This window comes from Mesoplodon mirus (genome assembly GCF_964341445.2).
Source record: "Mesoplodon mirus genome assembly, contig: SUPER_3_unloc_8, whole genome shotgun sequence".
Taxonomy (NCBI): Eukaryota; Metazoa; Chordata; class Mammalia; order Artiodactyla; family Ziphiidae; genus Mesoplodon; species Mesoplodon mirus.
Window position 1 is genome coordinate 302,113 of NW_028295696.1, and position 16,784 is coordinate 318,896.

A 16,784-nucleotide genomic window follows, 5' to 3' on the forward strand; every position below is an offset into this window, starting at 1 on the left:
CCGATGGTGACCCTGTGCATTGTTACAGTGCCCATGGTAACCGTGCTCACGGTGGTAGTGCACATCGTGACAGTGCCCATGGTGGTAGTTCACCTGGTGACAGTGCTAAATAGTGACAGTGCACATGCTGACAGTGCTCACGGTGATAGTGCCCATGGTGACAGTGCCCACGGTGATAATGTGTATTATTACAGTGTTCATCGTGACAGAGCCCAAGGTGGCAGTGGCCATGGTGACAGTGCCCACAATGACAGTGCCCATGGTAACAGTGCCGACAGTGACAGTGCCCATGGTGACACTTCTCACAGTGAATGTTCCCATGGGGACAGTTACCATGATGAGATTTCTCACGGTGATAGTGCCCGTTGTGACAGTGCTCACAGTGACAATGCCCATGGTGCCAGTGCCCATAGAGACATTCCGAACAGTCACATTTCTTACGGTGAAAGTGCCTATGGTGACACTGCACCTGGTGGCAGTGCAAAATGGTGACAGTGCCCATGGTGACATTGCTCATAGTGACTTTGCTTACAGGGATAGTCCTTACGGTGACAGTGTGCATGGTGACACTGCACACAGTTGCAGTTTTTATGGTGACAGTGTTCACGGTGATAGTTTCCATGGTGATAGTGCCCATGGTGACACTGCATATGGTGGCAGTGATAAATGGTGACAGTGCCCCTGTTGACAGTTCTCATGGTGAGAGTGCACATGGTGACAACCCGTGAAGGCTGTACTCATGGTGACAGTACTCACGGTGACAGTTCTCATGTTTGCAGTATCCATGGTGACAGTGCTCACAGTGATAGTGCCCATGGTGAGAGTGCCCATGATGACAGGGCCCATGGTGCCATTGCCTATGGTGACAGTGCTCATGGTAACAGTGCCCAAGGTGACAGTGACCATGGTGAGAGTGCTCACACTGATGGTGCCCATGGTGACAGTGCTCACGGTGCCTGTCTACATTGTGCCATTACCCATGGCGACAGTGCTCATGGTGACAGTGACCACAGTGAGAGTGCTCATAGTGATAGTGCTCACGGTAATAGTGCTCATGGTGACAATGCGAATGGTGACAATACCATGGTGACAGTACTCATGTTGAAAATACCCATGGTGGCAGTTCTCATAGCGACAGATCTCATGGTGACAGTGCTCATAATAGCAGTGCCCAGGTGCCAGTGCTCGTGGTGACAGTGCTAATGGTGACACTGCTCTTGGTGGCAGTTCCCATCGGGACAATACTGATGGTGACGCTGTGCATTGTTACAGTGCCCATGGTAACCGTGCTCACGGTGATACTGCACATCGTGACAGTGCCCATGGTGGTAGTTCACCTGGTGACAGTGCTAGATAGTGACAGTGCACATGCTGACAGTGCTCACGGTGATAGTGCCCATGGTGACAGTGCACACGGTGATAATGGGCATTGTTACAGAGTTCATGGTGACAGCACACGGTGGCAGTGGCCATGGAGACAGTGCCCACAATGACAGTGCCCATGGTGACAGTGCCGACAGTGACAGTGCCCATGGTGACACTTCTCACAGTGACAGTGCCCATGGGGACCGTTAGCATGGTGAGATTTCTCACGGTGACAGTGCCCGTTGTGACATTGCTCACAGTGACAATGCTCATGGTGCCAGTGTGCATAGAGTCATTCCGCACGGTCACATTTCTCACAGTGAATGTGCCTATGGTGATATTAACCATGGTGACACTGCACATGGTGGCAGAGCAAAATGGTTACAGTGCCCATGGTGACATTGCTCATGGTGACTTTGCTTATGGTGATAGTCCTTACAGTGACAGTGCGCATGGTGACACTGCTCACAGTGACAGTGTTCATGGTGACAGTGTTCACGGTGATAGTTCCCATGGTGAGATTGTCCATGGTAACAGTGCCCATAGTCACAATTCTCATGGTGTAGTGCTCACAGTGACAGTGTCCATGGTGTCATGCCCATGGTGACAGTGCTCATGGTGACAGTGCTCATGTTGGCAGTGCCATAAATAACAGTGCTCATTGTGGCAGTGCTCATGGTGTCCGTGCTCATGGTGACAGTGCCCATGTTTACAGTGTTTATGGTGATAGATGTCACGGTGTCAGTGCTCACGGGGACAGTGCCAAGGCTGACAAAGCCCAGGGTGATACTTCCCATTGGGACAGTGCCCACGGTGACAGTGCCCATGGTGAGAGGGCCCAGTGTGACAAGGCACATGGTGACAGTGCTCACGGTGACGGTGCCCATGGTGACAGTGCCGATGTTGAGAGTACCATTAGTGACAGTGCTCATGGTGAAACTGCCCATGGAGACATCGCCCATGGTGATAGTGCTCATGGTGACAACACCACGGTGACAGTGCCAATGTTGATAGTCCTCGTGGTGACAGGTCTTACATTGAATGTGACCATGGTGTCTGTGGTCATGGTGACAGTGCTCAAGGTTATCGTCTCCATGTTGACAGTGCCGATGGTGACAATTCTCACGGTGACAGGGCCTAAGGTGAAAATTCTCATAGTGACAGTGTTCACGGTGACAGTGCCCATGGTGCTATTACCCATGGTGACAGTTCTCATAGTGAAACTGCCCATGGTGACACTGCACATGGTGGCAGTGCAAAATGGTGACAGTGTCCATGGTGATATTGCTCATGGTGACATTGCTTACGGTGATAGTGTGTATGGTGAATCTGCACACAGTGACATTGCTCATGGTGACAGTGTTCACGGCGTTAGTTCCTATCGTGAATGTGACCTTGGGGACAGTGCCCATTGTCACAATTCTCATGGTGTAGTGCTCACGGTGACAGTGCCCATGGTGACAATACACAGGGTGACAGTATTCATGGTGACATTGCTCATGGTGAGAGTGCCCATGTTCACAACTGTCACGGTGATAGTTCCCATGGTGACAATACCCAGGGTAACAGAGCTGATGGTAAAAGTGTTCACGGTGACAGTGCCCATGGTGACAGTACCTAAGGTGACAATTCCCATGGTGAGACTGCTCATAGACAGTGCCCATGGTGACAATACCCAGCGTGTCCTGTCCATGGTGACAGTGATCATGGTGACACTTCTCATGAGGACAGTGCCATAAGTGACAGTGCTCATTGTGGCAGTGCTCATGGTGACCGTGCTCATGGTGACAGTGCCATGGTGACAGTGCCTATGGTGATAGATATCATGGTGGCCGTGCCCAGGGTGACATTGCCCACGCTGACAAAGCCCATGGTGATACTTCCCATTGTGACAGTGCCAACGGTGGCAGAGCCCATGGTGACAGTGCCCAAGATCACAGTGCCCATGATGAGAGTGCTAACGGTGACTCTGCCCATGGTGACAGCACCCAGTGTGACAATGCCCATTGTGACAGTGCTCACGGTGACCATGCCGATGGTGATAGTGCCAATAGTGAGAGTGCTCACGGTGACACTGCCCATGGACACACTGCCCATTGTGATAGTGCTCATCATGACAAACCCTCGGAGGCAGTGCCAATGGTGAGAGTCCCCGTGGTGACAGTTCTCACGGTGAAAGTGATCCTGTTGAAATTGCTCATGGTGACAGTACTCATGGTGACAGTGCTCAAGGTGATAGTCTCCATGTTGACAGTGTCCATGGTGACTGTTCTCACGGTGACAGTGCCTATGGTGATTATGCTCTTAGTGACAGTGCTCATGGTGACAGTGCCCATGGTGACAGTGACCACGGTGACTGTTCTCACCGTGGTAGTGCCCATGGTGACAGTGTTCATGATGACAGTCCGCATTAAGGCTGTGCCCACGGTGACACTGCTCATGGTGATAGTTCTCACGGTGATAGTACGCACGGTGACAGTGCCAAAGGTGACAATACCCAGGTGATAGTAATCATGGTGAAAGTGCCCATGGTGGCAGTTCTCATACTGACAGTTCTTGTGACACTGCTCATGGTGGCAGTGCTCGTGGTGACAGTGCTCATGGTGGCAGTGCCCATGGTGAGACTACCGATGGTGACACTGCCCATGGTGACAGTGCACATGGTCATGGTGCATCTGCTGGCAGTGCAAAATAGTGAGAGTGCCCATGATGATATTGCTCATGGTGATAGTTCCCATGGTGAGAGTGCCCATGGTTCCAGTGCTCATGGTGACAGTGCCCATTGTGACAGTGGCCCTGGTGACAGTGCACACCGTGAGAGTGTCCATGGTGTCTGTGCCCATGGTGACAGTTCTTATCATGAGAGTGTTCACGGTAGCAGTGTTCATGGTAATAGTGCTCACGGAGACATTGCCCACAATGAGAGTGCCCATGGTGAGAATACTGACTGTGGCAGTGCCCATGATGACTTTTCTCTCTGCGACAGTGCCCATGGGGACAGTTAGCACGGTGAGATTTCTCACAGTGATAGTGCACATTGTTTCAGTGCTAATAGTGAAAAGACCCATGGCGCCAGTGCCCATCATGGCATTGCTCACAGTGATAGTTCTCATGGTGACAGTGCCCATGGTGATATTACCCATGGTGACAGTACTCAGTGATCAAGTGCTCATGGTGACAGTGCCTAAGGTGATAGTGCACACGGTGGCAGTGCAAAATGGCGACAGTGCCCATGGTGACATTGCTTAATGTGATAGTCCTTGTGGTGACATTGCGCATGGTGACATTGCCCACCACGACAGTTCTCTTGTTGACAGTGCTCATGGTGATAGTGCCAATGTTGGAAGTGCCCATCGTGAAAGTGCCCATGGTGACAGTTCTTATGATGAGAGTGGTCAGAGTGGCAGTGCTCATGGTGAAAGTGCCCATGGTGACAGAGCCCACGGTGACAGTGTCCATAGTTATAGTGTCCACGGTGACAGTCCTAACAGTGAAATTGTCCATGGGGACACTGCCCATGGTGAAAGTGCCCATGGTCACAACACTCACGGTGATAGTGCTCACGGTGAGAGTGGCCATGTTGACAGTGACCACGGTGACACTTCTAATGGTGATACTGCCCATGATGACAGTGCTCATGGTGACAGTCCACATTGTGCCAGTGCCCAAGGTGACAGTGCTCATGGTGACAGTGCCCAAAGTCACAATACCCATGGTGACAGTGCCCAGGCTGACAGTTCTCAAGGTGGTAGTGCCCATGGTGACAGTGCACATGGTGATACAGAGAATGGGGACAGTGCTTATGGTGACAGTGGTCATGGTTGCAGTACCCATGGTGATAGTGCTGAAACTGACAGTGCCCTTGGGGATAGTGCCCATGGTGAGTGTGCTCGTGTTAATAGTGCCCATGGTGGCAGTTCCCATTGTGAAAGTGCTCATGATGACAGTGCCCATGTTGGTAGTTCCCATGGTGACAGTGCTCATGGTGATAGTGACCATGTTAACAGTGCACATGGTGGCTGTGCCCTTGGTGACAGTGCCCATGATGACAGTATTCATGGTGACAGTGCTCACGGTGATAGTGCCCATGGTGACAGTGCACATGGTGGTAGTCCACATGGTGGCAGTGAAAAATGGTGACAGTTCCCATGCTGACAGTTCTCATTGTGACAATGCACACGGACACAACCGATGCTGACACTGCTCATGGTAGCTGTACCCGTGGTGACAGGGCTCATGGTGATAGTGCCCATGTTAACAGTGCCCATGGTGACACTGCCCATGGTGACAATGCCCATGATGACAGTGCCAATAGAGTCAGTACCCACGCAGCCATTGCCTATGGTAACAGTGCTCACAGTGACAGTACCCATGGTAACAGTGACCACGGTGAGAGTGCTCATGGTGATAGTGGCTATGGTGACAGATCACACTGTGACAGTCCGCATTGTGCCAGTACCAATAGTGACAGTGCCCATGGTGACATTTACCATGGTAAGAGTGCTCACGGTTCTAGTGCTCACAGTAATAGTGCTCATGGTGACAGTGCCAACAGTGACGGTGCTCACGGTGACAGTGCCCATGGTGATAGTGCCCATGGTGAGAGTCCGCCCATTGATAGTGCCCATGGTGGCAGTTCCCATTGTGAAAGTGCTCATGATGACAGTGCCCATGTTGGTAGTTCCCATGGTGACAGTGCTCATGGTGATAGTGACCATGTTAACAGTGCACATGGTGGCTGTGCCCTTGGTGACAGTGCCAATGATGACAGTATTCATGGTGACAGTGCTCACGGTGATAGTGCCCATGGTGACAGTGCACATTTTGGTAGTCCACATGGAGGCAGTGAAAAATGGTGACAGTTCCCATGCAGACAGTTCTCATTGTGACAATGCACACGGTCACAACCGATGCTGACACTGCTCATGGTAGCTGTACCCGTGGTGACAGGGCTCATGGTGATAGTGCCCATGATAACAGTGCCCATGGTGACACTGCCCATGGTGACAATGCCCATGATGACAGTGCCCATAGAGTCATTGTCCACGGAGCCATTGCCTATGGTAACAGTGCTCACAGTGACAGTACCCATGGTAACTGTGACCACGGTGAGAGTGCTCATGGTGATAGTGGCTATGGTGACAGATCACACTGTGACAGTCCGCATTGTGCCAGTACCAATAGTGACAGTGCCCATGGTGACATTGACCATGGTAAGAGTGCTCACGGTGCTAGTGCTCACAGTAATAGTGCTCATGGTGACAGTGCCAACAGTGACGGTGCTCACGGTGACAGTGCCCATGGTGATTGTGCCCATGGTGAGAGTCCGCCCATTGATAGTGCCCATGGTTGCAATTCCCATTGTGAAAGTGCTCATGATGACATTGCCCATGTTGGTAGTTCCCATGGTGACAGTGCTCACGGTGATAGTGACCTTGGTAACTGTGCACATGGTGGCCGTGCCCTTGGTGACAGTGCCAATGATGACAGTATTCATGGTGACAGTTCTCATGGTAATAGTTCCCATGGGGACAAGGCACAGGTTGGCAGTGAAAAATGGTGAAAGTGCCCATGTTGACAGTTCTCATGGTGACAGTGCACACGGTGACAACCCATGCAGACAGTACTCACGGTGACAGTTCTCATGGTTGCAGTACCCATGGTGACAGTGCTCACAGTGATACTGCCCATAGTGGCAATGCCCATGGTGACAGTGCCCATGGTGACACTGCCCATGATGACAGTGCCCATGGTGAAAGTTCCCACGGCGCCATTGCCTATTGTGACAGTGCTCATGGTAACAGTGCCCATGGTGACAGTGACCATGGTGAGAGTGCTCACACTGATAGTGCCCATGGTGACAGGGCTCATGATGCCAGGCCGCATTGTGCCAGTACCCATGGCGACAGTGGTCATGGTGACACTGACCACAGTGAGAGTGCTCACTGTGATAGAGCTCACGGTAATAGTGCTCATGGTGACAGTGCAAATGGTGACAATACCCATGGTGACAGTACTCATGTTGAAAATACCCATGGTGGCAGTTCTCATGGTGACAGTGCTCATAATAGCAGTGCCCAAGGTGGCAGTCCTCGTGGTGACAGTGCTAATGGTGACAGTGCTCTTGGTGGCAGTTCCCATGGGGACAGTACCGATGGTGACCCTGTGCATTGTTACAGTGCCCATGGTAACCGTGCTCACGGTGGTAGTGCACATCGTGACAGTGCCCATGGTGGTAGTTTACCTGGTGACAGTGCTAAATAGTGACAGTGCACATGCTGACAGTGCTCACGGTGATAGTGCCCATGGTGACAGTGCCCACGGTGATAATGGGTATTATTACAGTGTTCATCGTGACAGAGCCCAAGGTGGCAGTGGCCATGGTGACAGTGCCCACAATGACAGTGCCCATGGTAACAGTGCCGACAGTGACAATGCCCATGGTGACACTTCTCACAGTGAATGTGCCCATGGAGACAGTTACCATGATGATATTTCTCACGGTGATAGTGCCCGTTGTGACAGTGCTCACAGTGACAATGCCCATGGTGCCAGTGCCCATAGAGACATTCCACACGGTCACATTTCTCACGGTGAAAGTGCCTATGGTGACACTGCACCTGGTGGCAGTGCAAAATGGTGACAGTGCCCATGGTGACATGGCTCATAGTGACTTTGCTTACAGGGATAGTCCTTACGGTGACAGTGTGCATGGTGACACTGCACACAGTTGCAGTGTTTATGGTGACAGTGTTCACAGTGATACTTTCCATGGTGATAGTGCCCATGGTGACACTGCACATGGTGGCAGTGATAAATGGTGACAGTGCCCCTGTTGAAAGTTCTCATGGTGAGAGTGCACATGGTGACAACCCGTGCAGACTGTACTCATGGTGACAGTACTCATGGTGACAGTTCTCATGTTTGCAGTATCCATGGTGACAGTGCTCACAGTGATAGTGCCCATGGTGAGAGTGCCCATGATGACAGGGCCCATGGTGCCATTGCCTATGGTGACAGTGCTCATGGTAACAGTGCCCAAGGTGACAGTGACCATGGTGAGAGTGCTCACACTGATGGTGCCCATGGTGACAGTGCTCACGGTGCCTGTCTACCTTGTGCCATTACCCATGGCGACAGTGCTCATGGTGACAGTGACCACAGTGAGAGTGCTCATAGTGATAGTGCTCACGGTAATAGTGCTCATGGTGACAATGCAAATGGTGCCAATACCATGGTGACAGTACTCATGTTGAAAATACCCATGGTGGCAGTTCTCATAGCGACAGATCTCATGGTGACAGTGCTCATAATAGCAGTGCCCAGGTGCCAGTGCTCGTGGTGACAGTGCTAATGGTGACAGTGCTCTTGGTGGCAGTTCCCATCGGGAAAATACTGATGGTGACGCTGTGCATTGTTACAGTGCCCATGGTAACCGTGCTCACGGTGATAGTGCACATCGTGACAGTGCCCATGGTGGTAGTTCACCTGGTGACAGTGCTAAATAGTGACAGTGCACATGCTGACAGTGCTCACGGTGATAGTGCCCATGGTGACAGTGCACATGGTGATAATGGGCATTGTTACAGAGTTCATGGTGACAGCACACGGTGGCAGTGGCCATGGAGACAGTGCCCACAATGACAGTGCCCATGGTGACAGTGCCGACAGTGACAGTGCCCATGGTGACACTTCTCACGGTGACAGTACCCATGGGGACAGTTAGCATGGTGAGATTTCTCACGGTGACAGTGCCCGTTGTGACAGTGCTCACAGTGACAATGCCCATGGTGCCAGTGCCCATAGAGTCATTCCGCACGGTCACATTTCTCACAGTGAAAGTGCCTATGGTGATATTAACCATGGTGACACTGCACATGGTGGCAGAGCAAAATGGTGACAGTGCCCATGGTGACATTGCTCATGGTGACTTTGCTTATGGTGATAGTCCTTACAGTGACAGTGCGCATGGTGACACTGCACACAGTGACAGTGTTCATGGTGACAGTGTTCACGGTGATAGTTCCCATGGTGAGATTGTCCATGGTAACAGTGCCCATAGTCACAATTCTCATGGTGTAGTGCTCACAGTGACAGTGTCCATGGTGACATGCCCTTGGTGACAGTGCTCATGGTGACAGTGCTCATGTTGGCAGTGCCATAAATAACAGTGCTCATTGTGGCAGTGCTCATGGTGTCCGTGCTCATGGTGACAGTGCCCATGTTTACAGTGTTTATGGTGATAGATGTCACGGTGTCAGTGCCCACGGGGACAGTGCCAAGGCTGACAAAGCCGAGGGTGATACTTCCCTTTGGGACAGTGCCCACGGTGACAGTGCCCATGGTGAGAGCGCCCAGTGTGACAAGGCACATGGTGACAGTGCTCACGGTGACGGTGCCCATGGTGACAGTGCCGATGCTGAGAGTGCCATTAGTGACAGTGCTCATGGTGAAACTGCCCATGGAGACATCGCCCATGGTGATAGTGCTCATGGTGACAACCCCACGGTGACAGTGCCAATGTTGATAGTCCCCGTGGTGACAGGTCTTACATTGAATGTGACCATGGTGTCTGTGCTCATGGTGACAGTGCTCAAGGTTAGAGTCTCCATGTTGACAGTGCCGATGGTGACAATTCTCACGGTGACAGGGCCTAAGGTGAAAATTCTCATAGTGACAGTGTTCACGGTGACAGTGCCCATGGTGCTATTACCCATGGTGACAGTTCTCATAGTGAAACTGCCCATGGTGACACTGCACATGGTGGCAGTGCAAAATGGTGACAGTGTCCATGGTGATATTGCTCATGGTGACATTGCTTACGGTGATAGTGTGTATGGTGAAACTGCACACAGTGACATTGCTCATGGTGACAGTGTTCACGGCGTTAGTTCCTATCGTGAATGTGACCTTGGGGACAGTGCCCATTGTCACAATTCTCATGGTGTAGTGCTCACGGTGACAGTGCCCATGGTGACAATACACAGGGTGACAGTATTCATGGTGACATTGCTCATGGTGAGAGTGCCCATGTTCACAACTGTCACGGTGATAGTTCCCATGGTGACAATACCCAGGGTAACAGAGCTGATGGTAAAAGTGTTCACGGTGACAGTGCCCATGGTGACAGTACCTAAGGTGACAATTCCCATGGTGAGACTGCTCATAGACAGTGCCCATGGTGACAATACCCAGCGTGTCCTGTCCATGGTGACAGTGATCATGGTGACACTTCTCATGAGGACAGTGCCATAAGTGACAGTGCTCATTGTGGCATAGCTCATGGTGACCGTGCTCATGGTGACAGTGCCATGGTGACAGTGCCTATGGTGATAGATATCATGGTGGCCGTGCCCAGGGTGACATTGCCCACGCTGACAAAGCCCATGGTGATACTTCCCATTGTGACAGTGCCCACGGTGGCAGAGCGCATGGTGACAGTGCCCAAGATCACAGTGCCCATGATGAGAGTGCTAACGATGACTGTGCCCATGGTGACAGCACCCAGTGTGACAATGCCCATTGTGACAGTGCTCACGGTGACCATGCCGATGGTGATAGTGCCAATAGTGAGAGTGCTCACGGTGACACTGCCCATGGACACACTGCCCATTGTGATAGTGCTCATCATGACAAACCCTCGGAGACAGTGCCAATGGTGAGAGTCCCCGTGGTGACAGTTCTCACGGTGAAAGTGATCCTGTTGAAATTGCTCATGGTGACAGTGCTCATGGTGACAGTGCTCAAGGTGATAGTCTCCATGTTGACAGTGTCCATGGTGACTGTTCTCACGGTGACAGTGCCTATGGTGATTATGCTCTTAGTGACAGTGCTCATGGTGACAGTGCCCATGGTGACAGTGACCACGGTGACTGTTCTCACCGTGGTAGTGCACATGGTGACAGTGTTCATGATGACAGTCCGCATTAAGGCTGTGCCCACGGTGACAATGCTCATGGTGATAGTTCTCACGGTGATAGTACGCACGGTGACAGTGCCAAAGGTGACAATACCCAGGTGATAGTAATCATGGTGAAAGTGCCCATGGTGGCAGTTCTCATACTGACAGTTCTTGTGACACTGCTCATGGTGGCAGTGCTCGTGGTGACAGTGCTCATGGTGGCAGTGCCCATGGTGAGACTCCCGATGGTGACACTGCCCATGGTGACAGTGCACATGGTCATGGTGCATCTGCTGGCAGTGCAAAATAGTGAGAGTGCCCATGATGATATTGCTCATGGTGATAGTGCCCATGGTGAGAGTGCCCATGGTTCCAGTGCTCATGGTGACAGTGTCCATTGTGACAGTGGCCCTGGTGACAGTGCACACCGTGAGAGTGTCCATGGTGTCTGTGCCCATGGTGACAGTTCTTATCATGAGAGTGTTCACGGTAGCAGTGTTCATGGTAATAGTGCTCACGGAGACATTGCCCACAATGAGAGTGCCCATGGTGAGAATACTGACTGTGGCAGTGCCCATGATGACTTTTCTCTCTGCGACAGTGCCCATGGGGACAGTTAGCACGGTGAGATTTCTCACAGTGATAGTGCACATTGTTTCAGTGCTAATAGTGAAAAGACCCACGGCGCCAGTGCCCATCATGGCATTGCTCACTGTGATAGTTCTCACGGTGACAGTGCCCATGGTGATATTACCCATGGTGACAGTACTCAGTGATCAAGTGCTCATGGTGACAGTGCCTAAGGTGATAGTGCGCACGGTGGCAGTGCAAAATGGCGACAGTGCCCATGGTGATATTGCTTAATGTGATAGTCCTTGTGGTGACATTGCGCATGGTGACATTGCCCACCACGACAGTTCTCTTGTTGACAGTGCTCATGGTGATAGTGCCAATGTTGGAAGTGCCCATCGTGAAAGTGCCCATGGTGACAGTTCTTATGATGAGAGTGGTCAGAGGGGCAGTGCTCGTGGTGAAAGTGCCCATGGTGACAGAGCCCACGGTGACAGTGTCCATAGTTATAGTGTCCACGGTGACAGTCCTAACAGTGAAATTGTCCATGGGGACACTGCCCAAGGTGAAAAGTGCCCATGGTCACAACACTCACGGTGATAGTGCTCACGGTGAGAGTGGCCATGGTGACAGTGACCACGGTGACACTTCTAATGGTGATACTGCCCATGATGACAGTGCTCATGGTGACAGTCCACATTGTGCCAGTGCCCAAGGTGACAGTGCTCATGGTGACAGTGCCCAAAGTCACAATACCCATGGTGACAGTGCCCAGGCTGACAGTTCTCAAGGTGATAGTGCCCATGGTGACAGTGCACATGGTGATACAGAGAATGGGGACAGTGCTTATGGTGACAGTGGTCATGGTTGCAGTACCCATGGTGATAGTGCTGAAACTGACAGTGCCGTTGGGGATAGTGCCCATGGTGAGTGTGCTCGTGTTAATAGTGCCCATGGTGGCAGTTCCCATTGTGAAAGTGCTCATGATGACAGTGCCCATGTTGGTAGTTCCCATGGTGACAGTGCTCATGGTGATAGTGACCATGTTAACAGTGCACATGGTGGCTGTGCCCTTGGTGACAGTGCCCATGATGACAGTATTCATGGTGACAGTGCTCACGGTGATAGTGCCCATGGTGACAGTGCACATGGTGGTAGTCCACATGGTGACAGTCCTATGCTGACAGTTCTCATTGTGACAATGCACACGGTCACAACCGATGCTGACACTGCTCATGGTAGCTGTACCCGTGGTGACAGGGCTCATGGTGATAGTGCCCATGATAACAGTGCCCATGGTGACACTGCCCATGGTGACAATGCCCATGATGACAGTGCCCATAGAGTCAGTGTCCACGGAGCCATTGCCTATGGTAACAGTGCTCACAGTGACAGTACCCATGGTAACAGTGACCACAGTGAGAGTGCTCATGGTGATAGTGGCTATGGTGACAGATCACACTGTGACAGTCCGCATTGTGCCAGTACCAATAGTGACAGTGCCCATGGTGACATTGACCACGGTAAGAGTGCTCACGGTGCTAGTGCTCACAGTAATAGTGCTCATGGTGACAGTGCCAACAGTGACGGTGCTCACGGTGACAGTGCCCATGGTGATTGTGCCCATGGTGAGAGTCCGCCCATTGATAGTGCCCATGCTTGCAGTTCCCATTGTGAAAGTTCTCATGATGACATTGCCCATGTTGGTAGTTCCCATGGTGACAGTGCTCACGGTGATAGTGACCTTGGTAACTGTGCACATGGTGGCCGTGCCCTTGGTGACAGTGCCAATGATGACAGTACTCATGGTGACAATTCTCATGGTAATAGTTCCCATGGGGACAAGGCACAGGTTGGCAGTGAAAAATGGTGAAAGTGCCCATGTTGACAGTTCTCATGGTGACAGTGCACACGGTGAGAACCCATGCAGACAGTACTCACGGTGACAGTTCTCATGGTTGCAGTACCCATGGTGACAGTGCTCACAGTGATACTGCCCATAGTGGCAATGCCCATGGTGACAGTGCCCATGGTGACACTGCCCATGATGACAGTGCCCATGGTGAAAGTTCCCACGGCGCCATTGCCTTTGGTGACAGTGCTCATGGTAACAGTGCCCATAGTGACAGTGACCATGGTGAGAGTGCTCACACTGATAGTGCCCATGGTGACAGGGCTCATGATGCCAGGCCGCATTGTGCCAGTACCCATGGCGACAGTGGTCATGGTGACACTGACCACAGTGAGAGTGCTCACTGTGATAGAGCTCACGGTAATAGTGCTCATGGTGACAGTGCAAATGGTGACAATACCCATGGTGACAGTACTCATGTTGAAAATACCCATGGTGGCAGTTCTCATGGTGACAGTGCTCATAATAGCAGTGCCCAAGGTGGCAGTCCTCGTGGTGACAGTGCTAATGGTGACAGTGCTCTTGGTGGCAGTTCCCATGGGGACAGTACCGATGGTGACCCTGTGCATTGTTACAGTGCCCATGGTAACCGTGCTCACGGTGGTAGTGCACATCGTGACAGTGCCCATAGTGGTAGTTCACCTGGTGACAGTGCTAAATAGTGACAGTGCACATGCTGACAGTGCTCACGGTGATAGTGCCCATGGTGACAGTGCCCACGGTGATAATGGGTATTATTACAGTGTTCATCGTGACAGAGCCCAAGGTGGCAGTGGCCATGGTGACAGTGCCCACAATGACAGTGCCCATGGTAACAGTGCCGACAGTGACAGTGCCCATGGTGACACTTCTCACAGTGAATGTTCCCATGGGGACAGTTCCCATGATGAGATTTCTCACGGTGATAGTGCCCGTTGTGACAGTGCTCACAGTGACAATGCCCATGGTGCCAGTGCCCATAGAGACATTCCGAACAGTCACATTTCTTACGGTGAAAGTGCCTATGGTGACACTGCACCTGGTGGCAGTGCAAAATGGTGTCAGTGCCCATGGTGACATTGCTCATAGTGACTTTGCTTACAGGGATAGTCCTTACGGTGACAGTGTGCATGGTGACACTGCACACAGTTGCAGTGTTTATGGTGACAGGGTTCACGGTGATACTTTCCATGGTGATAGTGCCCATGGTGACACTGCACATGGTGGCAGTGATAAATGGTGACAGTGCCCCTGTTGACAGTTCTCATGGTGAGAGAGCACATGGTGACAACCCGTGCAGACTGTACTCATGGTGACAGTACTCATGCTGACAGTTCTCATGTTTGCAGTATCCATGGTGACAGTGCTCACAGTGATAGTGCCCATGGTGAGAGTGCCCATGATGACAGGGCCCATGGTGCCATTGCCTATGGTGACAGTGCTCATGGTAACAGTGCCCAAGGTGACAGTGACCATGGTGAGAGTGCTCACACTGATGGTGCCCATGGTGACAGTGCTCACGGTGCCTGTCTACCTTGTGCCATTACCCATGGCGACAGTTCTCATGGTGACAGTGACCACAGTGAGAGTGCTCATAGTGATAGTGCTCACGGTAATAGTGCTCATGGTGACAATGCAAATGGTGACAATACCATGGTGACAGTACTCATGTTGAAAATACCCATGGTGGCAGTTCTCATAGCGACAGATCTCATGGTGACAGTGCTCATAATAGCAGTGCCCAGGTGCCAGTGCTCGTGGTGACAGTGCTAATGGTGACAGTGCTCTTGGTGGCAGTTCCCATCGGGAAAATACTGATGGTGACGCTGTGCATTGTTACAGTGCCCATGGTAACCGTGCTCACGGTGAAAGTGCACATCGTGACAGTGCCCATGGTGGTAGTTCACCTGGTGACAGTGCTAGATAGTGACAGTGCACATGCTGACAGTTCTCACGGTGATAGTGCCCATGGTGACAGTGCACACGGTGATAATGGGCATTGTTACAGAGTTCATGGTGACAGCACACGGTGGCAGTGGCCATGGAGACAGTGCCCACAATGACAGTGCCCATGGTGACAGTGCCGACAGTGACAGTGCCCATGGTGACACTTCTCACGGTGACAGTGCCCATGGGGACAGTTTGCATGGTGAGATTTCTCACGGTGACAGTGCCCGTTGTGACAGTGCTCACAGTGACAATGCCCATGGTGCCAGTGCCCATAGAGTCATTCCGCACGGTCACATTTCTCACAGTGAAAGTGCCTATGGTGATATTAACCATGGTGACACTGCACATGGTGGCAGAGCAAAATGGTGACAGTGCCCATGGTGACATTGCTCATGGTGACTTTGCTTATGGTGATAGTCCTTACAGTGACAGTGCGCATGGTGACACTGCACACAGTGACAGTGTTCATGGTGACAGTGTTCACGGTGATAGTTCCCATGGTGAGATTGTCCATGGTAACAGTGCCCATAGTCACAATTCTCATGGTGTAGTGCTCACAGTGACAGTGTCCATGGTGTCATGCCCATGGTGACAGTGCTCATGGTGACAGTGCTCATGATGGCAGTGCAATAAATAACAGTGCTCATTGTGGCAGTGCTCATGGTGTCCGTGCTCATGGTGACAGTGCCCATGTTTACAGTGTTTATGGTGATAGATGTCACGGTGTCAGTGCTCACGTGGACAGTGCCAAGGCTGACAAAGCCCAGGGTGATACTTCCCATTGGGACAGTGCCCACGGTGACAGTGCCCATGGTGAGAGCGCCCAGTGTGACAAGGCACATGGTGACAGTGCTCACGGTGACGGTGCCCATGGTGACAGTGCCGATGGTGAGAGTGCCATTAGTGACAGTGCTCATGGTGAAACTGCCCATGGAGACATCGCCCATGGTGATAGTGCTCATGGTGACAACCCCACGGTGACAGTGCCAATGTTGATAGTCCCCGTGGTGACAGGTCTTACATTGAATGTGACCATGGTGTCTGTGCTCATGGTGACAGTGCTCAAGGTTATCGTCTCCATGTTGACAGTGCCGATGGTGACAATTC